General features: G+C 46.7%; 1 long non-coding RNA gene and 27 other non-coding genes across 28 annotated transcripts; 11 read left to right on the top strand and 17 right to left on the bottom strand.

Moving 5' to 3' along the window:
• The first annotated feature begins 800 nt into the window (after nucleotides 1-800).
• trnad-guc (transfer RNA aspartic acid (anticodon GUC)) lies at nucleotides 801-872 on the top strand. The gene has a single exon. It is a non-coding gene; the product is annotated as a tRNA-Asp (tRNA).
• Nucleotides 873-1,035: 163 nt separating this feature from the next.
• Nucleotides 1,036-1,107, bottom strand: trnag-ucc (transfer RNA glycine (anticodon UCC)). Its single transcript has one exon. It is a non-coding gene; the product is annotated as a tRNA-Gly (tRNA).
• A 926-nt stretch (nucleotides 1,108-2,033) lies between these two features.
• Nucleotides 2,034-2,105, bottom strand: trnag-ucc (transfer RNA glycine (anticodon UCC)). Its single transcript has one exon. It is a non-coding gene; the product is annotated as a tRNA-Gly (tRNA).
• Nucleotides 2,106-2,620: 515 nt separating this feature from the next.
• trnad-guc (transfer RNA aspartic acid (anticodon GUC)) lies at nucleotides 2,621-2,692 on the top strand. The gene has a single exon. It is a non-coding gene; the product is annotated as a tRNA-Asp (tRNA).
• A 163-nt stretch (nucleotides 2,693-2,855) lies between these two features.
• Nucleotides 2,856-2,927, bottom strand: trnag-ucc (transfer RNA glycine (anticodon UCC)). The gene has a single exon. It is a non-coding gene; the product is annotated as a tRNA-Gly (tRNA).
• A 1,835-nt stretch (nucleotides 2,928-4,762) lies between these two features.
• Nucleotides 4,763-4,834, top strand: trnad-guc (transfer RNA aspartic acid (anticodon GUC)). Its single transcript has one exon. It is a non-coding gene; the product is annotated as a tRNA-Asp (tRNA).
• Nucleotides 4,835-4,997: 163 nt separating this feature from the next.
• On the bottom strand, nucleotides 4,998-5,069 carry trnag-ucc (transfer RNA glycine (anticodon UCC)). The gene has a single exon. It is a non-coding gene; the product is annotated as a tRNA-Gly (tRNA).
• A 926-nt stretch (nucleotides 5,070-5,995) lies between these two features.
• trnag-ucc (transfer RNA glycine (anticodon UCC)) lies at nucleotides 5,996-6,067 on the bottom strand. Its single transcript has one exon. It is a non-coding gene; the product is annotated as a tRNA-Gly (tRNA).
• Nucleotides 6,068-7,034: 967 nt separating this feature from the next.
• Nucleotides 7,035-7,106, top strand: trnad-guc (transfer RNA aspartic acid (anticodon GUC)). Its single transcript has one exon. It is a non-coding gene; the product is annotated as a tRNA-Asp (tRNA).
• Nucleotides 7,107-7,269: 163 nt separating this feature from the next.
• Nucleotides 7,270-7,341, bottom strand: trnag-ucc (transfer RNA glycine (anticodon UCC)). Its single transcript has one exon. It is a non-coding gene; the product is annotated as a tRNA-Gly (tRNA).
• A 926-nt stretch (nucleotides 7,342-8,267) lies between these two features.
• trnag-ucc (transfer RNA glycine (anticodon UCC)) lies at nucleotides 8,268-8,339 on the bottom strand. The gene has a single exon. It is a non-coding gene; the product is annotated as a tRNA-Gly (tRNA).
• An 852-nt stretch (nucleotides 8,340-9,191) lies between these two features.
• Nucleotides 9,192-9,263, top strand: trnad-guc (transfer RNA aspartic acid (anticodon GUC)). Its single transcript has one exon. It is a non-coding gene; the product is annotated as a tRNA-Asp (tRNA).
• Nucleotides 9,264-9,855: 592 nt separating this feature from the next.
• trnag-ucc (transfer RNA glycine (anticodon UCC)) lies at nucleotides 9,856-9,927 on the bottom strand. Its single transcript has one exon. It is a non-coding gene; the product is annotated as a tRNA-Gly (tRNA).
• Nucleotides 9,928-10,323: 396 nt separating this feature from the next.
• Nucleotides 10,324-10,395, top strand: trnad-guc (transfer RNA aspartic acid (anticodon GUC)). Its single transcript has one exon. It is a non-coding gene; the product is annotated as a tRNA-Asp (tRNA).
• A 90-nt stretch (nucleotides 10,396-10,485) lies between these two features.
• Nucleotides 10,486-10,557, bottom strand: trnag-ucc (transfer RNA glycine (anticodon UCC)). The gene has a single exon. It is a non-coding gene; the product is annotated as a tRNA-Gly (tRNA).
• A 1,336-nt stretch (nucleotides 10,558-11,893) lies between these two features.
• trnag-ucc (transfer RNA glycine (anticodon UCC)) lies at nucleotides 11,894-11,965 on the bottom strand. The gene has a single exon. It is a non-coding gene; the product is annotated as a tRNA-Gly (tRNA).
• Nucleotides 11,966-12,392: 427 nt separating this feature from the next.
• On the bottom strand, nucleotides 12,393-12,464 carry trnag-ucc (transfer RNA glycine (anticodon UCC)). Its single transcript has one exon. It is a non-coding gene; the product is annotated as a tRNA-Gly (tRNA).
• Nucleotides 12,465-13,636: 1,172 nt separating this feature from the next.
• On the top strand, nucleotides 13,637-13,708 carry trnad-guc (transfer RNA aspartic acid (anticodon GUC)). Its single transcript has one exon. It is a non-coding gene; the product is annotated as a tRNA-Asp (tRNA).
• Nucleotides 13,709-13,798: 90 nt separating this feature from the next.
• trnag-ucc (transfer RNA glycine (anticodon UCC)) lies at nucleotides 13,799-13,870 on the bottom strand. Its single transcript has one exon. It is a non-coding gene; the product is annotated as a tRNA-Gly (tRNA).
• A 1,672-nt stretch (nucleotides 13,871-15,542) lies between these two features.
• On the top strand, nucleotides 15,543-15,614 carry trnad-guc (transfer RNA aspartic acid (anticodon GUC)). The gene has a single exon. It is a non-coding gene; the product is annotated as a tRNA-Asp (tRNA).
• Nucleotides 15,615-15,777: 163 nt separating this feature from the next.
• Nucleotides 15,778-15,849, bottom strand: trnag-ucc (transfer RNA glycine (anticodon UCC)). Its single transcript has one exon. It is a non-coding gene; the product is annotated as a tRNA-Gly (tRNA).
• Nucleotides 15,850-16,613: 764 nt separating this feature from the next.
• On the top strand, nucleotides 16,614-16,685 carry trnad-guc (transfer RNA aspartic acid (anticodon GUC)). The gene has a single exon. It is a non-coding gene; the product is annotated as a tRNA-Asp (tRNA).
• A 163-nt stretch (nucleotides 16,686-16,848) lies between these two features.
• Nucleotides 16,849-16,920, bottom strand: trnag-ucc (transfer RNA glycine (anticodon UCC)). The gene has a single exon. It is a non-coding gene; the product is annotated as a tRNA-Gly (tRNA).
• A 764-nt stretch (nucleotides 16,921-17,684) lies between these two features.
• On the top strand, nucleotides 17,685-17,756 carry trnad-guc (transfer RNA aspartic acid (anticodon GUC)). Its single transcript has one exon. It is a non-coding gene; the product is annotated as a tRNA-Asp (tRNA).
• A 90-nt stretch (nucleotides 17,757-17,846) lies between these two features.
• On the bottom strand, nucleotides 17,847-17,918 carry trnag-ucc (transfer RNA glycine (anticodon UCC)). The gene has a single exon. It is a non-coding gene; the product is annotated as a tRNA-Gly (tRNA).
• A 267-nt stretch (nucleotides 17,919-18,185) lies between these two features.
• Nucleotides 18,186-18,257, top strand: trnad-guc (transfer RNA aspartic acid (anticodon GUC)). Its single transcript has one exon. It is a non-coding gene; the product is annotated as a tRNA-Asp (tRNA).
• Nucleotides 18,258-18,347: 90 nt separating this feature from the next.
• trnag-ucc (transfer RNA glycine (anticodon UCC)) lies at nucleotides 18,348-18,419 on the bottom strand. Its single transcript has one exon. It is a non-coding gene; the product is annotated as a tRNA-Gly (tRNA).
• Nucleotides 18,420-18,983: 564 nt separating this feature from the next.
• LOC148967452 (uncharacterized) lies at nucleotides 18,984-20,708 on the bottom strand. Its single transcript, XR_016150079.1, has 3 exons — nucleotides 20,586-20,708; nucleotides 19,421-19,613; nucleotides 18,984-19,061 (listed from the first exon to the last, which is right to left on the bottom strand). It is a non-coding gene; the product is annotated as an uncharacterized LOC148967452 (long non-coding RNA).
• Nucleotides 20,709-23,517: the final 2,809 nt, after the last annotated feature.

Below are 23,517 nucleotides of genomic sequence, written 5' to 3'. Positions count from 1 at the left end.
AATGCTCACACACTAATTGTGCGGTCAACAAGAATGCTTGCAACAAATTGTGTGTTCATATTTAAATTAAGCACTTCATATTTAAATGGTATTAGATGATTTGTTTGGCTTCACTGGCTTCTGTGAAGCGATGACCTAAAATGACGCATGAGGCCGTTCCTGGAAATGGGAAGGCTGTTTGCAGCGAGCTGCAGTCGGGCTGATGGCGGGCGACTACCTGTCTCTGCAACTCCTCGTTAGTATAGTGGAGATAGACTAGATGTGCGGTCAGCAAGAATGCTCACGCACTAATTGTGCGGTCAACAAGAATGCTTGCAACAAATTGTGTGTTCATATTTAAATTAAGCACTTCATATTTAAATGGTATTAGATGATTTGTTTGGCTTCACTGGCTTCTGTGAAGCGATGACCTAAAATGACGCATGAGGCCGTTCCTGGAAATGGGAAGGCTGTTTGCAGCGAGCTGCAGTCGGGCTGATGGTGGGCGACTACCTGTTTCTGCAACTCCTCGTTAGTATAGTGGACAGTATCTCCGCCTGTCACCTGGAAGACCGGGGTCCGATTCCCCGACGGGGAGACCTAGCCCTTTATTGCTGCCCAAAGACCCATAAAAAAGTTTTGCTCCAGCCACGAGTTAAAGGAGGAGTTAGCCAGGGACAAAAGGATTTGCGTTGGCCGGGAATCGAACCCGGGTCAACTGCTTGGAAGGCAGCTATTCTGAGGCCGTTCCTGGAAATGGGAAGGCTGTTTGCAGCGAGCTGCAGTCGGGCTGATGGTGGGCGACTACCTGTCTCTGCAACTCCTCGTTAGTATAGTGGACAGTATCTCCGCCTGTCACGCGGAAGACCGGGGTTCGATTCCCCGACGGGGAGACCTAGCCCTTTATTGCTGCCCAAAGACCCATAAAAAAGTTTTGCTCCAGCCACGAGTTAAAGGAGGAGTTAGCCAGGGGCAAAAGGATTTGCGTTAGCCAGGGGCAAAAAGTTTTGCTCCAGCCACGAGTTAAAGGAGGAGTTAGCCAGGGGCAAAAGGATTTGCGTTGGCCGGGAATCGAACCCGGGTCAACTGCTTGGAAGGCAGCTATGCTCACCACTATACCACCAACGCAGGCAGTTGGAGATAGACTAGATGTGCGGTCAGCAAGAATGCACACACTAATTGTGCGGTCAACAAGAATGCTTGCAACAAATTGTGTGTTCATATTTAAATTAAGCACTTCATATTTAAATGGTATTAGATGATTTGTTTGGCTTCACTGGCTTCTGTGAAGCGATGACCTAAAATGACGCATGAGGCCGTTCCTGGAAATGGGAAGGCTGTTTGCAGCGAGCTGCAGTCGGGCTGATGGTGGGCGACTACCTGTCTCTGCAACTCCTCGTTAGTATAGTGGACAGTATCTCCGCCTGTCACGCGGGAGACCGGGGTTCGATTCCCCGACGGGGAGATCTAGCCCTTTATTGCTGCCCAAAGACCCATAAAAAAGTTTTGCTCCAGCCACGAGTTAAAGGAGGAGTTAGCCAGGGACAAAAGGATTTGCGTTGGCCGGGAATCGAACCCGGGTCAACTGCTTGGAAGGCAGCTATTCTCACCACTATACCACCAACGCAGGCAGTTGGAGATAGACTAGATGTGCGGTCAGCAAGAATGCACACACTAATTGTGCGGTCAACAAGAATGCTTGCAACAAATTGTGTGTTCATATTTAAATTAAGCACTTCATATTTAAATGGTATTAGATGATTTGTTTGGCTTCACTGGCTTCTGTGAAGCGATGACCTAAAATGACTAATGAGGCCGTTCCTGGAAATGGGAAGGCTGTTTGCAGCGAGCTGCAGTCGGGCTGATGGTGGGCGACTACCTGTCTCTGCAACTCCTTGTTAGTATAGTGGACAGTGTCTCCGCCTGTCACGCGGAAGACCGGGGTTCGATTCCCCGACGGGGAGACCTAGCCCTTTATTGCTGCCCAAAGACCCATAAAAAAGTTTTGCTCCAGCCACGAGTTAAAGGAGGAGTTAGCCAGGGGCAAAAGGATTTGCGTTGGCCGGGAATCGAACCCGGGTCAACTGCTTGGAAGGCAGCTATGCTCACCACTATACCACCAACGCAGGCGGTTGGAGACAGACTGGATGCCAGTTTGTGCGGTCAGCAAGAATGCTCGCAACACATTAGCAGCTGGTAGGTCTAGTGGATCAAAAACTCTCTTTGTTTGGGTCCGGCAGTGGATCCAAAACTCTCTTTGTTTGGGCACGCCAGTGAAAAAAAAAAACGCATGAGCTTTTTGACCTGACCTACCAGGCTCTTTATTAAAAAAGCAAGCTCTAATTTCTTTGTTTAGTATAGTGGACAGTATCTCCGCCTGTCACCCGGAAGACCGGGGTCCGATTCCCCGACGGGGAGACCTAGCCCTTTATTGCTGCCCAAAGACCCATAAAAAAGTTTTGCTCCAGCCACGAGTTAAAGGAGGAGTTAGCCAGGGACAAAAGGATTTGCGTTGGCCGGGAATCGAACCCGGGTCAACTGCTTGGAAGGCAGCTATTCTGAGGCCGTTCCTGGAAATGGGAAGGCTGTTTGCAGCGAGCTGCAGTCGGGCTGATGGTGGGCGACTACCTGTCTCTGCAACTCCTCGTTAGTATAGTGGACAGTATCTCCGCCTGTCACGCGGAAGACCGGGGTTCGATTCCCCGACGGGGAGACCTAGCCCTTTATTGCTGCCCAAAGACCCATAAAAAAGTTTTGCTCCAGCCACGAGTTAAAGGAGGAGTTAGCCAGGGGCAAAAGGATTTGCGTTAGCCAGGGGCAAAAAGTTTTGCTCCAGCCACGAGTTAAAGGAGGAGTTAGCCAGGGGCAAAAGGATTTGCGTTGGCCGGGAATCGAACCCGGGTCAACTGCTTGGAAGGCAGCTATGCTCACCACTATACCACCAACGCAGGCAGTTGGAGATAGACTAGATGTGCGGTCAGCAAGAATGCACACACTAATTGTGCGGTCAACAAGAATGCTTGCAACAAATTGTGTGTTCATATTTAAATTAAGCACTTCATATTTAAATGGTATTAGATGATTTGTTTGGCTTCACTGGCTTCTGTGAAGCGATGACCTAAAATGACGCATGAGGCCGTTCCTGGAAATGGGAAGGCTGTTTGCAGCGAGCTGCAGTCGGGCTGATGGTGGGCGACTACCTGTCTCTGCAACTCCTCGTTAGTATAGTGGACAGTATCTCCGCCTGTCACGCGGGAGACCGGGGTTCGATTCCCCGACGGGGAGATCTAGCCCTTTATTGCTGCCCAAAGACCCATAAAAAAGTTTTGCTCCAGCCACGAGTTAAAGGAGGAGTTAGCCAGGGACAAAAGGATTTGCGTTGGCCGGGAATCGAACCCGGGTCAACTGCTTGGAAGGCAGCTATTCTCACCACTATACCACCAACGCAGGCAGTTGGAGATAGACTAGATGTGCGGTCAGCAAGAATGCACACACTAATTGTGCGGTCAACAAGAATGCTTGCAACAAATTGTGTGTTCATATTTAAATTAAGCACTTCATATTTAAATGGTATTAGATGATTTGTTTGGCTTCACTGGCTTCTGTGAAGCGATGACCTAAAATGACGCATGAGGCCGTTCCTGGAAATGGGAAGGCTGTTTGCAGCGAGCTGCAGTCGGGCTGATGGTGGGCGACTACCTGTCTCTGCAACTCCTCGTTAGTATAGTGGACAGTATCTCCGCCTGTCACGCGGAAGACCGGGGTCCGATTCCACGACGGGGAGACCTAGCCCTTTATTGCTGCCCAAAGACCCATAAAAAAGTTTTGCTCCAGCCACGAGTTAAAGGAGGAGTTAGCCAGGGGCAAAAGGATTTGCGTTGGCCGGGAATCGAACTGGGGTCAACTGCTTGGAAGGCAGCTATGCTCACCACTATACCACCAACGCAGGCAGCTGGAGATAGACTAGATGTGCGGTCAGCAAGAATGCTCACACACTAATTGTGCGGTCAACAAGAATGCTTGCAACAAATTGTGTGTTCATATTTAAATTAAGCACTTCATATTTAAATGGTATTAGATGATTTGTTTGGCTTCACTGGCTTCTGTGAAGCGATGACCTAAAATGACGCATGAGGCCGTTCCTGGAAATGGGAAGGCTGTTTGCAGCGAGCTGCAGTCGGGCTGATGGCGGGCGACTACCTGTCTCTGCAACTCCTCGTTAGTATAGTGGAGATAGACTAGATGTGCGGTCAGCAAGAATGCTCACGCACTAATTGTGCGGTCAACAAGAATGCTTGCAACAAATTGTGTGTTCATATTTAAATTAAGCACTTCATATTTAAATGGTATTAGATGATTTGTTTGGCTTCACTGGCTTCTGTGAAGCGATGACCTAAAATGACGCATGAGGCCGTTCCTGGAAATGGGAAGGCTGTTTGCAGCGAGCTGCAGTCGGGCTGATGGTGGGCGACTACCTGTTTCTGCAACTCCTCGTTAGTATAGTGGACAGTATCTCCGCCTGTCACCTGGAAGACCGGGGTCCGATTCCCCGACGGGGAGACCTAGCCCTTTATTGCTGCCCAAAGACCCATAAAAAAGTTTTGCTCCAGCCACGAGTTAAAGGAGGAGTTAGCCAGGGACAAAAGGATTTGCGTTGGCCGGGAATCGAACCCGGGTCAACTGCTTGGAAGGCAGCTATTCTGAGGCCGTTCCTGGAAATGGGAAGGCTGTTTGCAGCGAGCTGCAGTCGGGCTGATGGTGGGCGACTACCTGTCTCTGCAACTCCTCGTTAGTATAGTGGACAGTATCTCCGCCTGTCACGCGGAAGACCGGGGTTCGATTCCCCGACGGGGAGACCTAGCCCTTTATTGCTGCCCAAAGACCCATAAAAAAGTTTTGCTCCAGCCACGAGTTAAAGGAGGAGTTAGCCAGGGGCAAAAGGATTTGCGTTAGCCAGGGGCAAAAAGTTTTGCTCCAGCCACGAGTTAAAGGAGGAGTTAGCCAGGGGCAAAAGGATTTGCGTTGGCCGGGAATCGAACCCGGGTCAACTGCTTGGAAGGCAGCTATGCTCACCACTATACCACCAACGCAGGCAGTTGGAGATAGACTAGATGTGCGGTCAGCAAGAATGCACACACTAATTGTGCGGTCAACAAGAATGCTTGCAACAAATTGTGTGTTCATATTTAAATTAAGCACTTCATATTTAAATGGTATTAGATGATTTGTTTGGCTTCACTGGCTTCTGTGAAGCGATGACCTAAAATGACGCATGAGGCCGTTCCTGGAAATGGGAAGGCTGTTTGCAGCGAGCTGCAGTCGGGCTGATGGTGGGCGACTACCTGTCTCTGCAACTCCTCGTTAGTATAGTGGACAGTATCTCCGCCTGTCACGCGGGAGACCGGGGTTCGATTCCCCGACGGGGAGATCTAGCCCTTTATTGCTGCCCAAAGACCCATAAAAAAGTTTTGCTCCAGCCACGAGTTAAAGGAGGAGTTAGCCAGGGACAAAAGGATTTGCGTTGGCCGGGAATCGAACCCGGGTCAACTGCTTGGAAGGCAGCTATTCTCACCACTATACCACCAACGCAGGCAGTTGGAGATAGACTAGATGTGCGGTCAGCAAGAATGCACACACTAATTGTGCGGTCAACAAGAATGCTTGCAACAAATTGTGTGTTCATATTTAAATTAAGCACTTCATATTTAAATGGTATTAGATGATTTGTTTGGCTTCACTGGCTTCTGTGAAGCGATGACCTAAAATGACTAATGAGGCCGTTCCTGGAAATGGGAAGGCTGTTTGCAGCGAGCTGCAGTCGGGCTGATGGTGGGCGACTACCTGTCTCTGCAACTCCTTGTTAGTATAGTGGACAGTGTCTCCGCCTGTCACGCGGAAGACCGGGGTTCGATTCCCCGACGGGGAGACCTAGCCCTTTATTGCTGCCCAAAGACCCATAAAAAAGTTTTGCTCCAGCCACGAGTTAAAGGAGGAGTTAGCCAGGGGCAAAAGGATTTGCGTTGGCCGGGAATCGAACCCGGGTCAACTGCTTGGAAGGCAGCTATGCTCACCACTATACCACCAACGCAGGCGGTTGGAGACAGACTGGATGCCAGTTTGTGCGGTCAGCAAGAATGCTCGCAACACATTAGCAGCTGGTAGGTCTAGTGGATCAAAAACTCTCTTTGTTTGGGTCCGGCAGTGGATCCAAAACTCTCTTTGTTTGGGCACGCCAGTGAAAAAAAAAAACGCATGAGCTTTTTGACCTGACCTACCAGGCTCTTTATTAAAAAAGCAAGCTCTAATTTCTTCATATTTAAATTAAACACTTCATATTTAAATGGTATTAGATGATTTGTTTGGCTTCACTGGCTTCTGTGAAGCGATGACCTAAAATGACGCATGAGGCCGTTCCTGGAAATGGGAAGGCTGTTTGCAGCGAGCTGCAGTCGGGCTGATGGTGGGCGACTACCTGTCTCTGCAACTCCTCGTTAGTATAGTGGAGATAGACTAGATGTGCGGTCAGCAAGAATGCTCACGCACTAATTGTGCGGTCAACAAGAATGCTTGCAACAAATTGTGTGTTCATATTTAAATTAAGCACTTCATATTTAAATGGTATTAGATGATTTGTTTGGCTTCACTGGCTTCTGTGAAGCGATGACCTAAAATGACGCATGAGGCCGTTCCTGGAAATGGGAAGGCTGTTTGCAGCGAGCTGCAGTCGGGCTGATGGTGGGCGACTACCTGTTTCTGCAACTCCTCGTTAGTATAGTGGACAGTATCTCCGCCTGTCACCCGGAAGACCGGGGTCCGATTCCCCGACGGGGAGACCTAGCCCTTTATTGCTGCCCAAAGACCCATAAAAAAGTTTTGCTCCAGCCACGAGTTAAAGGAGGAGTTAGCCAGGGACAAAAGGATTTGCGTTGGCCGGGAATCGAACCCGGGTCAACTGCTTGGAAGGCAGCTATTCTGAGGCCGTTCCTGGAAATGGGAAGGCTGTTTGCAGCGAGCTGCAGTCGGGCTGATGGTGGGCGACTACCTGTCTCTGCAACTCCTCGTTAGTATAGTGGACAGTATCTCCGCCTGTCACGCGGAAGACCGGGGTTCGATTCCCCGACGGGGAGACCTAGCCCTTTATTGCTGCCCAAAGACCCATAAAAAAGTTTTGCTCCAGCCACGAGTTAAAGGAGGAGTTAGCCAGGGGCAAAAGGATTTGCGTTAGCCAGGGGCAAAAAGTTTTGCTCCAGCCACGAGTTAAAGGAGGAGTTAGCCAGGGGCAAAAGGATTTGCGTTGGCCGGGAATCGAACCCGGGTCAACTGCTTGGAAGGCAGCTATGCTCACCACTATACCACCAACGCAGGCAGTTGGAGATAGACTAGATGTGCGGTCAGCAAGAATGCACACACTAATTGTGCGGTCAACAAGAATGCTTGCAACAAATTGTGTGTTCATATTTAAATTAAGCACTTCATATTTAAATGGTATTAGATGATTTGTTTGGCTTCACTGGCTTCTGTGAAGCGATGACCTAAAATGACGCATGAGGCCGTTCCTGGAAATGGGAAGGCTGTTTGCAGCGAGCTGCAGTCGGGCTGATGGTGGGCGACTACCTGTCTCTGCAACTCCTCGTTAGTATAGTGGACAGTATCTCCGCCTGTCACGCGGGAGACCGGGGTTCGATTCCCCGACGGGGAGATCTAGCCCTTTATTGCTGCCCAAAGACCCATAAAAAAGTTTTGCTCCAGCCACGAGTTAAAGGAGGAGTTAGCCAGGGACAAAAGGATTTGCGTTGGCCGGGAATCGAACCCGGGTCAACTGCTTGGAAGGCAGCTATTCTCACCACTATACCACCAACGCAGGCAGTTGGAGATAGACTAGATGTGCGGTCAGCAAGAATGCACACACTAATTGTGCGGTCAACAAGAATGCTTGCAACAAATTGTGTGTTCATATTTAAATTAAGCACTTCATATTTAAATGGTATTAGATGATTTGTTTGGCTTCACTGGCTTCTGTGAAGCGATGACCTAAAATGACTAATGAGGCCGTTCCTGGAAATGGGAAGGCTGTTTGCAGCGAGCTGCAGTCGGGCTGATGGTGGGCGACTACCTGTCTCTGCAACTCCTCGTTAGTATAGTGGACAGTATCTCCGCCTGTCACGCGGAAGACCGGGGTTCGATTCCCCGACGGAGAGACCTAGCCCTTTATTGCTGCCCAAAGACCCATAAAAAAGTTTTGCTCCAGCCACGAGTTAAAGGAGGAGTTAGCCAGGGGCAAAAGGATTTGCGTTGGCCGGGAATCGAACCCGGGTCAACTGCTTGGAAGGCAGCTATGCTCACCACTATACCACCAACGCAGGCGGTTGGAGACAGACTGGATGCCAGTTTGTGCGGTCAGCAAGAATGCTCGCAACACATTAGCAGCTGGTAGGTCTAGTGGATCAAAAACTCTCTTTGTTTGGGTCCGGCAGTGGATCCAAAACTCTCTTTGTTTGGGCACGCCAGTGAAAAAAAAAACGCATGAGCTTTTTGACCTGACCTACCAGGCTCTTTATTAAAAAAGCAAGCTCTAATTTCTTCATATTTAAACTAAACACTTCATATTTAAATGGTATTAGATGATTTGTTTGGCTTCACTGGCTTCTGTGAAGCGATGACCTAAAATGAAGCATGAGGCCGTTCCTGGAAATGGGAAGGCTGTTTGCAGCGAGCTGCAGTCGGGCTGATGGTGGGCGACTACCTGTCTCTGCAACTCCTCGTTAGTATAGTGGAGATAGTGGAGACCTAGCCCTTTATTGCTGCCCAAAGACCCATAAAAAAGTTTTGCTCCAGCCACGAGTTAAAGGAGGAGTTAGCCAGGGGCAAAAGGATTTGCGTTGGCCAGGAATCGAACCCGGGTCAACTGCTTGGAAGGCAGCTATGCTCACCAATATACCACCAACGCAGGCAGTTGGAGATAGACTAGATGTGCGGTCAGCAAGAATGCACACACTAATTGTGCGGTCAACAAGAATGCTTGCAACAAATTGTGTGTTCATATTTAAATTAAGCACTTCATATTTAAATGGTATTAGATGATTTGTTTGGCTTCACTGGCTTCTGTGAAGCGATGACCTAAAATGACGCATGAGGCCGTTCCTGGAAATGGGAAGGCTGTTTGCAGCGAGCTGCAGTCGGGCTGATGGTGGGCGACTACCTGTCTCTGCAACTCCTCGTTAGTATAGTGGACAGTATCTCCGCCTGTCACGCGGAAGACCGGGGTTCGATTCCCCGACGGGGAGACCTAGCCCTTTATTGCTGCCCAAAGACCCATAAAAAACTTTTGCTCGAGCCACGAGTTAAAGGAGGAGTTGGCCAGGGGCAAAAGGTTTTTGCGTTGGTCGGGAATCGAACCCGGGTCAACTGCTTGGAAGGCAGCTATGCTCACCACTATACCACCAACGCAGGCAGTTGGAGATAGACTAGATGTGCGGTCAGCAAGAATGCTCACACACTAATTGTGCGGTCAACAAGAATGCTTGCAACAAATTGTGTGTTCATATTTAAATTAAGCACTTCATATTTAAATGGTATTAGATGATTTGTTTGGCTTCACTGGCTTCTGTGAAGCGATGACCTAAAATGACGCATGAGGCCGTTCCTGGAAATGGGAAGGCTGTTTGCAGCGAGCTGCAGTCGGGCTGATGGTGGGCGACTACCTGTCTCTGCAACTCCTCGTTAGTATAGTGGACAGTATCTCCGCCTGTCACGCGGAAGACCGGGGTTCGATTCCCCGATGGGGAGACCTAGCCATTTATTGCTGCCCAAAGACCCATAAAAAAGTTTTGCTCCAGCCACGAGTTAAAGGAGGAGTTAGCCAGGGGCAAAAGGATTTGCGTTGGCCGGGAATCGAACCCGGGTCAACTGCTTGGAAGGCAGCTATGCTCACCACTATACCACCAACGCAGGCGGTTGGAGACAGACTGGATGCCAGTTTGTGCGGTCAGCAAGAATGCTCGCAACACATTAGCAGCTGGTAGGTGCAGTGGATCAAAAACTCTCTTTGTTTGGGTCCGGCAGTGGATCCAAAACTCTCTTTGTTTGGGCACGCGAGTGAAAAAAAAAACGCATGAGCTTTTTGACCTGACCTACCAGGCTCTTTATTAAAAAAGCAAGCTCTAATTTCTTCATATTTAAATTAAACACTTCATATTTAAATGGTATTAGATGATTTGTTTGGCTTCACTGGCTTCTGTGAAGCGATGACCTAAAATGACGCATGAGGCCGTTCCTGGAAATGGGAAGGCTGTTTGCAGCGAGCTGCAGTCGGGCTGATGGTGGGCGACTACCTGTCTCTGCAACTCCTCGTTAGTATAGTGGACAGTATCTCCGCCTGTCACGCGGAAGACCGGGGTTCGATTCCCCGACGGGGAGACCTAGCCCTTTATTGCTGCCCAAAGACCCATAAAAAAGTTTTGCTCCAGCCACGAGTTAAAGGAGGAGTTGGCCAGGGGCAAAAGGATTTGCGTTGGCCGGGAATCGAACCCGGGTCAACTGCTTGGAAGGCAGCTATGCTCACCACTATACCACCAACGCAGGCGGTTGGAGACAGACTGGATGCCAGTTTGTGCGGTCAGCAAGAATGCTCGCAAAACATTAGCAGCTGGTAGGTCTAGTGGATCAAAAACTCTCTTTGTTTGGGTCCGGCAGTGGATCCAAAACTCTCTTTGTTTGGGCACGCCAGTGAAAAAAAAAAAACGCATGAGCTTTTTGACCTGACCTACCAGGCTCTTTATTAAAAAAGCAAGCTCTAATTTCTTCATATTTAAATTAAACACTTCATATTTAAATGGTATTAGATGATTTGTTTGGCTTCACTGGCTTCTGTGAAGCGATGACCTAAAATGACGCATGAGGCCGTTCCTGGAAATGGGAAGGCTGTTTGCAGCGAGCTGCAGTCGGGCTGATGGTGGGCGACTACCTGTCTCTGCAACTCCTCGTTAGTATAGTGGAGATAGACTAGATGTGCGGTCAGCAAGAATGCTCACACACTAATTGTGCGGTCAACAAGAATGCTTGCAACAAATTGTGTGTTCATATTTAAATTAAGCACTTCATATTTAAATGGTATTAGATGATTTGTTTGGCTTCACTGGCTTCTGTGAAGCGATGACCTAAAATGACGCATGAGGCCGTTCCTGGAAATGGGAAGGCTGTTTGCAGCGAGCTGCAGTCGGGCTGATGGTGGGCGACTACCTGTCTCTGCAACTCCTCGTTAGTATAGTGGACAGTATCTCCGCCTGTCACGCGGAAGACCGGGGTCCGATTCCACGACGGGGAGACCTAGCCCTTTATTGCTGCCCAAAGACCCATAAAAAAGTTTTGCTCCAGCCACGAGTTAAAGGAGGAGTTAGCCAGGGGCAAAAGGATTTGCGTTGGCCGGGAATCGAACTGGGGTCAACTGCTTGGAAGGCAGCTATGCTCACCACTATACCACCAACGCAGGCAGCTGGAGATAGACTAGATGTGCGGTCAGCAAGAATGCTCACACACTAATTGTGCGGTCAACAAGAATGCTTGCAACAAATTGTGTGTTCATATTTAAATTAAGCACTTCATATTTAAATGGTATTAGATGATTTGTTTGGCTTCACTGGCTTCTGTGAAGCGATGACCTAAAATGACGCATGAGGCCGTTCCTGGAAATGGGAAGGCTGTTTGCAGCGAGCTGCAGTCGGGCTGATGGTGGGCGACTACCTGTCTCTGCAACTCCTCGTTAGTATAGTGGACAGTATCTCCGCCTGTCACGCGGAAGACCGGTGTTCGATTCCCCGACGGGGAGACCTAGCCCTTTATTGCTGCCCAAAGACCCATAAAAAAGTTTTGCTCCAGCCACGAGTTAAAGGAGGAGTTAGCCAGGGGCAAAAGGATTTGCGTTGGCCGGGAATCGAACCCGGGTCAACTGCTTGGAAGGCAGCTATGCTCACCACTATACCACCAACGCAGGCAGTTGGAGATAGACTAGATGTGCGGTCAGCAAGAATGCACACACTAATTGTGCGGTCAACAAGAATGCTTGCAACAAATTGTGTGTTCATATTTAAATTAAGCACTTCATATTTAAATGGTATTAGATGATTTGTTTGGCTTCACTGGCTTCTGTGAAGCGATGACCTAAAATGACGCATGAGGCCGTTCCTGGAAATGGGAAGGCTGTTTGCAGCGAGCTGCAGTCGGGCTGATGGTGGGCGACTACCTGTCTCTGCAACTCCTCGTTAGTATAGTGGACAGTGTCTCCGCCTGTCACGCGGAAGACCGGGGTTCGATTCCCCGACGGGGAGACCTAGCCCTTTATTGCTGCCCAAAGACCCATAAAAAAGTTTTGCTCCAGCCACGAGTTAAAGGAGGAGTTAGCCAGGGGCAAAAGGATTTGCGTTGGCCGGGAATCGAACCCGGGTCAACTGCTTGGAAGGCAGCTATGCTCACCACTATACCACCAACGCAGGCGGTTGGAGACAGACTGGATGCCAGTTTGTGCGGTCAGCAAGAATGCTCGCAAAACATTAGCAGCTGGTAGATCTAGTGGATCAAAAACTCTCTTTGTTTGGGTCCGGCAGTGGATCCAAAACTCTCTTTGTTTGGGCACGCCAGTGAAAAAAAAAAAACGCATGAGCTTTTTGACCTGACCTACCAGGCTCTTTATTAAAAAAGCAAGCTCTAATTTCTTCATATTTAAATTAAACACTTCATATTTAAATGGTATTAGATGATTTGTTTGGCTTCACTGGCTTCTGTGAAGCGATGACCTAAAATGACGCATGAGGCCGTTCCTGGAAATGGGAAGGCTGTTTGCAGCGAGCTGCAGTCGGGCTGATGGTGGGCGACTACCTGTCTCTGCAACTCCTCGTTAGTATAGTGGAGATAGACTAGATGTGCGGTCAGCAAGAATGCTCACACACTAATTGTGCGGTCAACAAGAATGCTTGCAACAAATTGTGTGTTCATATTTAAATTAAGCACTTCATATTTAAATGGTATTAGATGATTTGTTTGGCTTCACTGGCTTCTGTGAAGCGATGACCTAAAATGACGCATGAGGCCGTTCCTGGAAATGGGCAGGCTGTTTGCAGCGAGCTGCAGTCGGGCTGATGGTGGGCGACTACCTGTCTCTGCAACTCCTCGTTAGTATAGTGGACAGTCTCTCCGCCTGTCACGCGGGAGACCGGGGTTCGATTCCCCGACGGGAAGATCTAGCCCTTTATTGCTGCCCAAAGACCCATAAAAAAGTTTTGCTCCAGCCACGAGTTAAAGGAGGAGTTGGCCAGGGGCAAAAGGATTTGCGTTGGCCGGGAATCGAACCCGGGTCAACTGCTTGGAAGGCAGCTATTCTCACCACTATACCACCAACGCAGGCAGTTGGAGATAGACTAGATGTGCGGTCAGCAAGAATGCACACACTAATTGTGCGGTCAACAAGAATGCTTGCAACAAATTGTGTGTTCATATTTAAATTAAGCACTTCATATTTAAATGGTATTAGATGATTTGTTTGGCTTCACTGGCTTCTGTGAAGCGATGACCTAAAATGACTTATGAGGCCGTTCCTGGAAATGGGAAGGCTGTTTGCAGCGAGCTGCAGTCGGGCTGATGGTGGGCGACTGCCTGTCTCTGCAACTCCTCGTTAGTATAGTGGACAGTATCTCCGCCTGTCACGCGGAAGACCGGGGTTCGATTCCCCGACGGGGAGACCTAGCCCTTTATTGCTGCCCAAAGACCCATAAAAAAGTTTTGCTCCAGCCACGAGTTAAAGGAGGAGTTAGCCAGGGGCAAAAGGATTTGCGTTGGCCGGGAATCGAACCCGGGTCAACTGCTTGGAAGGCAGCTATGCTCACCACTATACCACCAACGCAGGCGGTTGGAGACAGACTGGATGCCAGTTTGTGCGGTCAGCAAGAATGCTCGCAACACATTAGCAGCTGGTAGGTCTAGTGGATCAAAAACTCTCTTTGTTTGGGTCCGGCAGTGGATCCAAAACTCTCTTTGTTTGGGCACGCCAGTGAAAAAAAAAAACGCATGAGCTTTTTGACCTGACCTACCAGGCTCTTTATTAAAAAAGCAAGCTCTAATTTCTTCATATTTAAATTAAACACTTCATATTTAAATGGTATTAGATGATTTGTTTGGCTTCACTGGCTTCTGTGAAGCGATGACCTAAAATGACGCATGAGGCCGTTCCTGGAAATGGGAAGGCTGTTTGCAGCGAGCTGCAGTCGGGCTGATGGTGGGCGACTACCTGTCTCTGCAACTCCTCGTTAGTATAGTGGAGATAGACTAGATGTGCGGTCAGCAAGAATGCTCACACACTAATTGTGCGGTCAACAAGAATGCTTGCAACAAATTGTGTGTTCATATTTAAATTAAGCACTTCATATTTAAATGGTATTAGATGATTTGTTTGGCTTCACTGGCTTCTGTGAAGCGATGACCTAAAATGACGCATGAGGCCGTTCCTGGAAATGGGAAGGCTGTTTGCAGCGAGCTGCAGTCGGGCTGATGGTGGGCGACTACCAGTTTCTGCAACTCCTCGTTAGTATAGTGGACAGTATCTCCGCCTGTCACGCGGAAGACCGGGGTCCGATTCCCCGACGGGGAGACCTAGCCCTTTATTGCTGCCCAAAGACCCATAAAAAAGTTTTGCTCCAGCCACGAGTTAAAGGAGGAGTTAGCCAGGGGCAAAAGGATTTGCGTTGGCCGGGAATCGAACTGGGGTCAACTGCTTGGAAGGCAGCTATGCTCACCACTATACCACCAACGCAGGCAGCTGGAGATAGACTAGATGTGCGGTCAGCAAGAATGCTCACACACTAATTGTGCGGTCAACAAGAATGCTTGCAACAAATTGTGTGTTCATATTTAAATTAAGCACTTCATATTTAAATGGTATTAGATGATTTGTTTGGCTTCACTGGCTTCTGTGAAGCGATGACCTAAAATGACGCATTAGGCCGTTCCTGGAAATGGGAAGGCTGTTTGCAGCGAGCTGCAGTCGGGCTGATGGTGGGCGACTACCTGTCTCTGCAACTCCTCGTTAGTATAGTGGACAGTATCTCCGCCTGTCACGCGGGAGACCGGGGTTCGATTCCCCGACGGGAAGATCTAGCCCTTTATTGCTGCCCAAAGACCCATAAAAAAGTTTTGCTCCAGCCACGAGTTAAAGGAGGAGTTAGCCAGGGACAAAAGGATTTGCGTTGGCCGGGAATCGAACCCGGGTCAACTGCTTGGAAGGCAGCTATTCTCACCACTATACCACCAACGCAGGCAGTTGGAGATAGACTAGATGTGCGGTCAGCAAGAATGCACACACTAATTGTGCGGTCAACAAGAATGCTTGCAACAAATTGTGTGTTCATATTTAAATTAAGCACTTCATATTTAAATGGTATTAGATGATTTGTTTGGCTTCACTGGCTTCTGTGAAGCGATGACCTAAAATGACTTATGAGGCCGTTCCTGGAAATGGGAAGGCTGTTTGCAGCGAGCTGCAGTCGGGCTGATGGTGGGCGACTACCTGTCTCTGCAACTCCTCGTTAGTATAGTGGACAGTATCTCCGCCTGTCACGCGGAAGACCGGGGTTCGATTCCCCGACGGGGAGACCTAGCCCTTTATTGCTGCCCAAAGACCCATAAAAAAGTTTTGCTCCAGCCACGAGTTAAAGGAGGAGTTAGCCAGGGGCAAAAGGATTTGCGTTAGCCAGGGGCAAAAAGTTTTGCTCCAGCCACGAGTTAAAGGAGGAGTTAGCCAGGGGCAAAAGGATTTGCGTTGGCCGGGAATCGAACCCGGGTCAACTGCTTGGAAGGCAGCTATGCTCACCACTATACCACCAACGCAGGCAGTTGGAGATAGACTAGATGTGCGGTCAGCAAGAATGCACACACTAATTGTGCGGTCAACAAGAATGCTTGCAACAAATTGTGTGTTCATATTTAAATTAAGCACTTCATATTTAAATGGTATTAGATGATTTGTTTGGCTTCACTGGCTTCTGTGAAGCGATGACCTAAAATGACGCATGAGGCCGTTCCTGGAAATGGGAAGGCTGTTTGCAGCGAGCTGCAGTCGGGCTGATGGTGGGCGACTACCTGTCTCTGCAACTCCTCGTTAGTATAGTGGACAGTATCTCCGCCTGTCACGCGGGAGACCGGGGTTCGATTCCCCGACGGGGAGATCTAGCCCTTTATTGCTGCCCAAAGACCCATAAAAAAGTTTTGCTCCAGCCACGAGTTAAAGGAGGAGTTAGCCAGGGACAAAAGGATTTGCGTTGGCCGGGAATCGAACCCGGGTCAACTGCTTGGAAGGCAGCTATTCTCACCACTATACCACCAACGCAGGCAGTTGGAGATAGACTAGATGTGCGGTCAGCAAGAATGCACACACTAATTGTGCGGTCAACAAGAATGCTTGCAACAAATTGTGTGTTCATATTTAAATTAAGCACTTCATATTTAAATGGTATTAGATGATTTGTTTGGCTTCACTGGCTTCTGTGAAGCGATGACCTAAAATGACTTATGAGGCCGTTCCTGGAAATGGGAAGGCTGTTTGCAGCGAGCTGCAGTCGGGCTGATGGTGGGCGACTACCTGTCTCTGCAACTCCTCGTTAGTATAGTGGACAGTATCTCCGCCTGTCACGCGGAAGACCGGGGTTCGATTCCCCGACGGGGAGACCTAGCCCTTTATTGCTGCCCAAAGACCCATAAAAAAGTTTTGCTCCAGCCACGAGTTAAAGGAGGAGTTAGCCAGGGGCAAAAGGATTTGCGTTAGCCAGGGGCAAAAAGTTTTGCTCCAGCCACGAGTTAAAGGAGGAGTTAGCCAGGGGCAAAAGGATTTGCGTTGGCCGGGAATCGAACCCGGGTCAACTGCTTGGAAGGCAGCTATGCTCACCACTATACCACCAACGCAGGCAGTTGGAGATAGACTAGATGTGCGGTCAGCAAGAATGCACACACTAATTGTGCGGTCAACAAGAATGCTTGCAACAAATTGTGTGTTCATATTTAAATTAAGCACTTCATATTTAAATGGTATTAGATGATTTGTTTGGCTTCACTGGCTTCTGTGAAGCGATGACCTAAAATGACGCATGAGGCCGTTCCTGGAAATGGGAAGGCTGTTTGCAGCGAGCTGCAGTCGGGCTGATGGTGGGCGACTACCTGTCTCTGCAACTCCTCGTTAGTATAGTGGACAGTATCTCCGCCTGTCACGCGGGAGACCGGGGTTCGATTCCCCGACGGGGAGATCTAGCCCTTTATTGCTGCCCAAAGACCCATAAAAAAGTTTTGCTCCAGCCACGAGTTAAAGGAGGAGTTAGCCAGGGACTAAAGGATTTGCGTTGGCCGGGAATCGAACCCGGGTCAACTGCTTGGAAGGCAGCTATTCTCACCACTATACCACCAACGCAGGCAGTTGGAGATAGACTAGATGTGCGGTCAGCAAGAATGCACACACTAATTGTGCGGTCAACAAGAATGCTTGCAACAAATTGTGTGTTCATATTTAAATTAAGCACTTCATATTTAAATGGTATTAGATGATTTGTTTGGCTTCACTGGCTTCTGTGAAGCGATGACCTAAAATGACGCATGAGGCCGTTCCTGGAAATGGGAAGGCTGTTTGCAGCAAGCTGCAGTCGGGCTGATGGTGGGCGACTACCTGTCTCTGCAACTCCTCGTTAGTATAGTGGACAGTATCTCCGCCTGTCACGCGGAAGACCGGGGTTCGATTCCCCGACGGGGAGACCTAGCCATTTATTGCTGCCCAAAGACCCATAAAAAAGTTTTGCTCCAGCCACGAGTTAAAGGAGGAGTTAGCCAGGGGCAAAAGGATTTGCGTTGGCCGGGAATCGAACCCGGGTCAACTGCTTGGAAGGCAGCTATGCTCACCACTATACCACCAACGCAGGCAGTTGGAGATAGACTAGATGTGCGGTCAGCAAGAATGCTCACACACTAATTGTGCGGTCAACAAGAATGCTTGCAACAAATTGTGTGTTCATATTTAAATTAAGCACTTCATATTTAAATGGTATTAGATGATTTGTTTGGCTTCACTGGCTTCTGTGAAGCGATGACCTAAAATGACGCATGAGGCCGTTCTTGGAAATGGGAAGGCTGTTTGCAGCGAGCTGCAGTCGGGCTGATGGTGGGCGACTACCTGTCTCTGCAACTCCTCGTTAGTATAGTGGACAGTATCTCCGCCTGTCACGCGGAAGACCGGGGTTCGATTCCCCGACGGGGAGACCTAGCCCTTTATTGCTGCCCAAAGACCCATAAAAAAGTTTTGCTCCAGCCACGAGTTAAAGGAGGAGTTGGCCATGGGCAAAAGGCTTTGCGTTGGCCGGGAATCGAACCCGGGTCAACTGCTTGGAAGGCAGCTATGCTCACCACTATACCACCAACGCAGGCGGTTGGAAATAGACTGGATGCCAGTTTGTGCGGTCAGCAAGAATGCTCGCAACACATTAGCAGCTGGTAGGTGCAGTGGATCAAAAACTCTCTTTGTTTGGGTCCGGCAGTGGATCCAAAACTCTCTTTGTTTTGGCACGGCAGTGAAAAAAAAAAAACGCATGAGCTTTTTGACCTGACCTACCAGGCTCTTTATTAAAAAAGCAAGCTCTAATTTCTTCATATTTAAATTAAACACTTCATATTTAAATGGTATTAGATGATTTGTTTGGCTTCACTGGCTTCTGTGAAGCGATGACCTAAAATGACGCATGAGGCCGTTCCTGGAAATGGGAAGGCTGTTTGCAGCGAGCTGCAGTCGGGCTGATGGTGGGCGACTACCTGTCTCTGCAACTCCTCGTTAGTATAGTGGACCGTATCTCTGCCTGTCACGCGGAAGACCGGGGTTCGATTCCCCGACGGGGAGACCTAGTCCTTTATTGCTGCCCAAAGACCCATAAAAAAGTTTTGCTCGAGCCACGAGTTAAACTAGAAGAAATCCAGAGTCAATGTGTAGTCACCTGTTGGAAGGATGAACTGCATCTCTCACTCACTTCTGGGTCTCCTGAATGTTGAGTCTGGGTCAAGCCACTTGGTGTCTGCAATGAAGTATAACAACAATAATCAGTCAGAAATAAATTGTACTATAATACAACAATAAGTTTCAATTAAAAAAGTATCAATGCATATTAGACAAAGCCAGAAAGACCATTTTCTACCTTCCCTTCTTTTAATCAAATTAGTATTTTATGTTTTTTAAAGAAATATTTACTAGTATTTTACTTTTTTTAAAGATCTTCATTGCATGCAAGCACACCTCATGGTGCATAATTAACTGAACATACAATTTCATCAGTAAAGTAATTCCACAAGGAGATATTGAGGGGGGACAAGGGAAATGTAACTAATTATATTTTAACAGATCCTATACCATAATCTATCAAGAGGTCTTACTTACCAGATTACGCCATGGCCATTGAGAATCTCCATAATCGTAGGTTATTTCAGTCTCTGCTTGAATGTTTTCAATTGCGAATAAGCAAAGATGAGGTTTACCCTGAACTGTCAACCTTCTCATTTTACAATTTGGCGACTTGTGGCAATCATTCACCAGCCTCCCTAGTGAAGTGTCTTCGCGGGATGCATCTATGCTAAAGTAGGAGGAAACAAAAGGTTTTTCCACAAAACAACACAGAGAGAATAACTGATCTTGAATAGGCCATGACTTACAAGGGATGTCCAAATTTATCGTTTTTAACGATGCATCGTGATGCAGATGAGGACGATTCGGTATCGGTTCAGTAATCGACCATAACCGATTATAATGTACTGATGCTTTTCTAACGTCATTTGTCGTGTACATGCTTTGTCGCAGTAGCATACAATGGCAGAGGGAGATGAGACTCGAGTGCAAGCGAATTAAAAATGCTCCAACTACTTTAAAGCCGACATCTGGGCACATTTCGGCTTTTATGAACAACCTGGTAATCACGACCTGCAGAAGACATGCGCTATGTGCGCTCATGTTTCATGTCATACACAAATAGAATATGCAGGAGGTTATAACACTAACTGGATAAACCACATTAGCCATTTGCAGTTAGTCTGACTGCTTTAGAGTAAGCTGATGAGCTCCAATGTCACCCGAATCCACAGCCAAATAAATCATCCACCCGACCCAATAACTTTCTCTGATTTAAGTATCCGCACCCGATGGTCAAATTACAATTATTCTGTGTTACGTCTGATTATAAATGGATGATCGTCACCTTCAACAGCGGATTCGGCGACGGTTCATGTGCGCATCTTTAATGGTAACTATACACTGATTAATGAGCGCTGCTTTTAAATGAACATTTCTTTGAAACAAAATTTATTTGACAGATTTCCCTTTTCTTAATGGCATAAACAAGCTTTACTCCCTTGAAGCTTATACTGTCTGGAATGTCACTGTTTCTGTCACAGCGAACAGGCACACAAATCACTTCTGAAGTAAAATTTTAAATTGAGGATGCGGTGCATAGCGATGCATCGTGATATCTAATTGAACTGAATCGATGACATGATAATCGTAATCGGACCGAACCATGAAACCAGTGTCGGTTAACACCCCTATGACTTACCACCATGTTCCATTGTTCCATTGAAAATCAAACAAGAAAGCATTTTGTTTTTCTGTGTACTTCTTCTGCCTCTTGTTTTGTTCATATTGTGATATTAACTCCCCACGGTACTCAACGACAAACGATCCCTTTTCAATTGGTGTGCAGGTAAAAATACACCACGTCCTGAGGAAAAATTAATAAAATAGTGTCAAGTTATGCAAGCAATATTAGTTATTAATCCCCATTAACGAAATATTGACAAACTACAAAATAAACAAATATCAGACTTTTTAGCTAAATAAATAATATACGAGTGTTAATGTTGCACAGTGGCTGGTTAAGTCGGCTAAAGGCGGGCATACACTGTGCGATGTCTGTGCGATTTCAGCACGGTACCTACTCACACTCAATGAGTAAATCACATGCGATGTAAAGACAAAGTTTAGGATATATGTGCTCACACTATACGGTCCGATCATCGAGCTGCGACTTCACTGCTCACACTATACATGTGAAATATCTGTGATAAACCCCTGGATTATGCCTATAGACGATATCATGTATCCAGAGATATTGTCAAAACAATCATCAGCTATCAATATCAAAATGATTTAGCATTCTAATTACTGCATGCATTTTATTAAAAAATGTATGCATTACTAGTATCTATTATTGTATTATCATTATTAGGGGAGGGCTACATTTTATTTTTATATTGATCTGCTATTATAATTAATTTGCCACGCAATAATTTTACAGCACATAACCAACGTGCTGTGAGGATAATAAAATATTACATAGAAGCTTACTCCTCATTGAAAATTGTCTTAAACATTTAGGTCGATTACAATGAATTATAGGCATAAACAAATATTAACAGTCTATAATTTGTCCGAACATTTCAATAATTAATCATCAATGACTAAGGGTGCTCAATCACAATCGGCCGATAATTGCTTTGGGATGTGTGATTGGCGGTCTTTATAAAGGCCGATCCAGAAAAGCCGATCAGATGACGCAAAACTTGCGAGACAATTTTTTTATGCCCTGGTAAAAATGGCTTCAGCTGTCTGGTAATTGTACAAGGTGTGCGAAAAAGCAATTCACTAGCAATCCATCTGCAATGTGTGTGTACCACGCGCTGTCTGCTTGTCAAACTGTGCAGCCTCCCTCTGATCAACCCGTAAAATCACAGGAAAGAATAGAGTCTGTCCACAACGGAAGCACACGTCTGAGTGAAGACTGCGCGAGCTACAGAGAACACTGTATCCACTGATCGCCGCGGCAACGAGCACTCAGGTTGGGTTCAAAAACTCATAATATATATGAAGCCATACTGTAGTATAATGTGCGATAGAAATTAATGTTTAAGTCATTAAATTCAAGTTCACGTAAATTTTTCCCTCCGCTGTCAGTCATTTTCCATTCAGCATTAAAACAGCACAGCGCGTCGCGTTCGGCAAGACTCTCTCCAAGATGATTAAATGTTAATATTATTATACTTGATCTGTAGATAAAGCTCTGGTTTCGCATAAATTGACTCTCTTGCCTCAATCATGTTCCTTTATACCATGTGTATCAGAACACTGGACAGCACGATCATTGTTCTTCACGGGCACAGTAACTGAAATTTAAAACTGTTGAAAGAAAGGCTCAATAAACTATTGCATAGATAGATACTGTATAATACACTATGCATCGACATGTATTTTCTTTGTGCTTAGAACTTTTCCAAACGGACTCGAAGAGCTGCGCGCTGTGACTCATGTTGCCTCAAGCGCATCATTCAGCGCTCGCGATGTGCATAAGCGCTGCGTGCAGTACTCTATTGGAGTCTTTCATAATCATATCATAATAATTTTGCACAATAAAAGATTATTAATTGCATTTTTTTTTTGTTCTGTTCTGTCCTATCTATCATAAGTTGCTGCCTCATTAAACAGCTGTGCTATACATTTGTTCTATATTTATTTTCTTAATTTTATAGTTAACTAGCCTATAAAATAATTGCACAGGTGTAAATTCATGATACATTGTCTTCTCTTAAATGTAATAATTAATGTACATCGTTGTTATACATAGTTTAATAATAATGCTACATGATTAATAGAAGGCTTCAAAAAGACTCTGTAATCGGTGATCGGGTGATACAGCTTCTAGTAATCGTGATCGGCCCAAAAAATGGTGATCGGAACACCCCTATCAATGAAAATTAAAAACAGGTTTATATCAAAAACATTGTTTAACAAATTAATAAAAGAGGTGTAGCTGGTTTGAGCTACAGAACTTAAAGATCTCCCTCTTTTTGTTTATATTATGATTTTATTTTTTGCTGCAGATGATGGTTAAACTTCTGTTTTTGCGCAGGCGCAGTGAGGGAAAAAACACTGAGTTTAGGGCAATCGGTTCGTAGCTTTGCATCAACAGTGCGATAGTCACGAGAAGCGACCAAAATTCATCCGACCATCCGATTGTAGATCGGGAGAGGTTAATCTCCTCTCGTTTCCCCTTGTACAGTGCATGAACACTGCACGACAAACGACGCACGACAAAGCTGAAAATCGGTCCGACCTGAAAAAGAGTCACACGAATCAGAATTCGTTTCAAAATCGGACTAAAATCGCAGTGTATGCCCGCATTAAAGGGTTAGTTCACCCAAAAATTAAAATTCTATCATCATTTACTCACCCTCAAGTTGTTCCAAACCTCTATGTGTTTAAACACATAGAGGTTTGGAACAACTTGAGGGTGAGTAAATGATGATAGAATTTTAATTTTTGGGTGAACTAACCCTTTAATGCTGTGCACTGTAACAGTTGCTATCAGATTTATAAAATAAATATTTAAAATTTCGACCATATATGACATACCTTTAAAGTCACTGATCCACTTGACCTTGAAACAAGGTTTATCACGTCCAGATAAAATAAACTGAATAGCCTTAGCCTGA

The sequence above is a fragment of the Pimephales promelas genome, chromosome 24 (assembly GCF_988280905.1).
Source record: "Pimephales promelas chromosome 24, fPimPro1.hap1.1, whole genome shotgun sequence".
NCBI classification, from domain to species: Eukaryota; Metazoa; Chordata; class Actinopteri; order Cypriniformes; family Leuciscidae; genus Pimephales; species Pimephales promelas.
The sequence above is the reverse complement of the archived record's forward strand: the minus strand, read 5'-3'. Positions and strand labels throughout refer to the sequence as shown.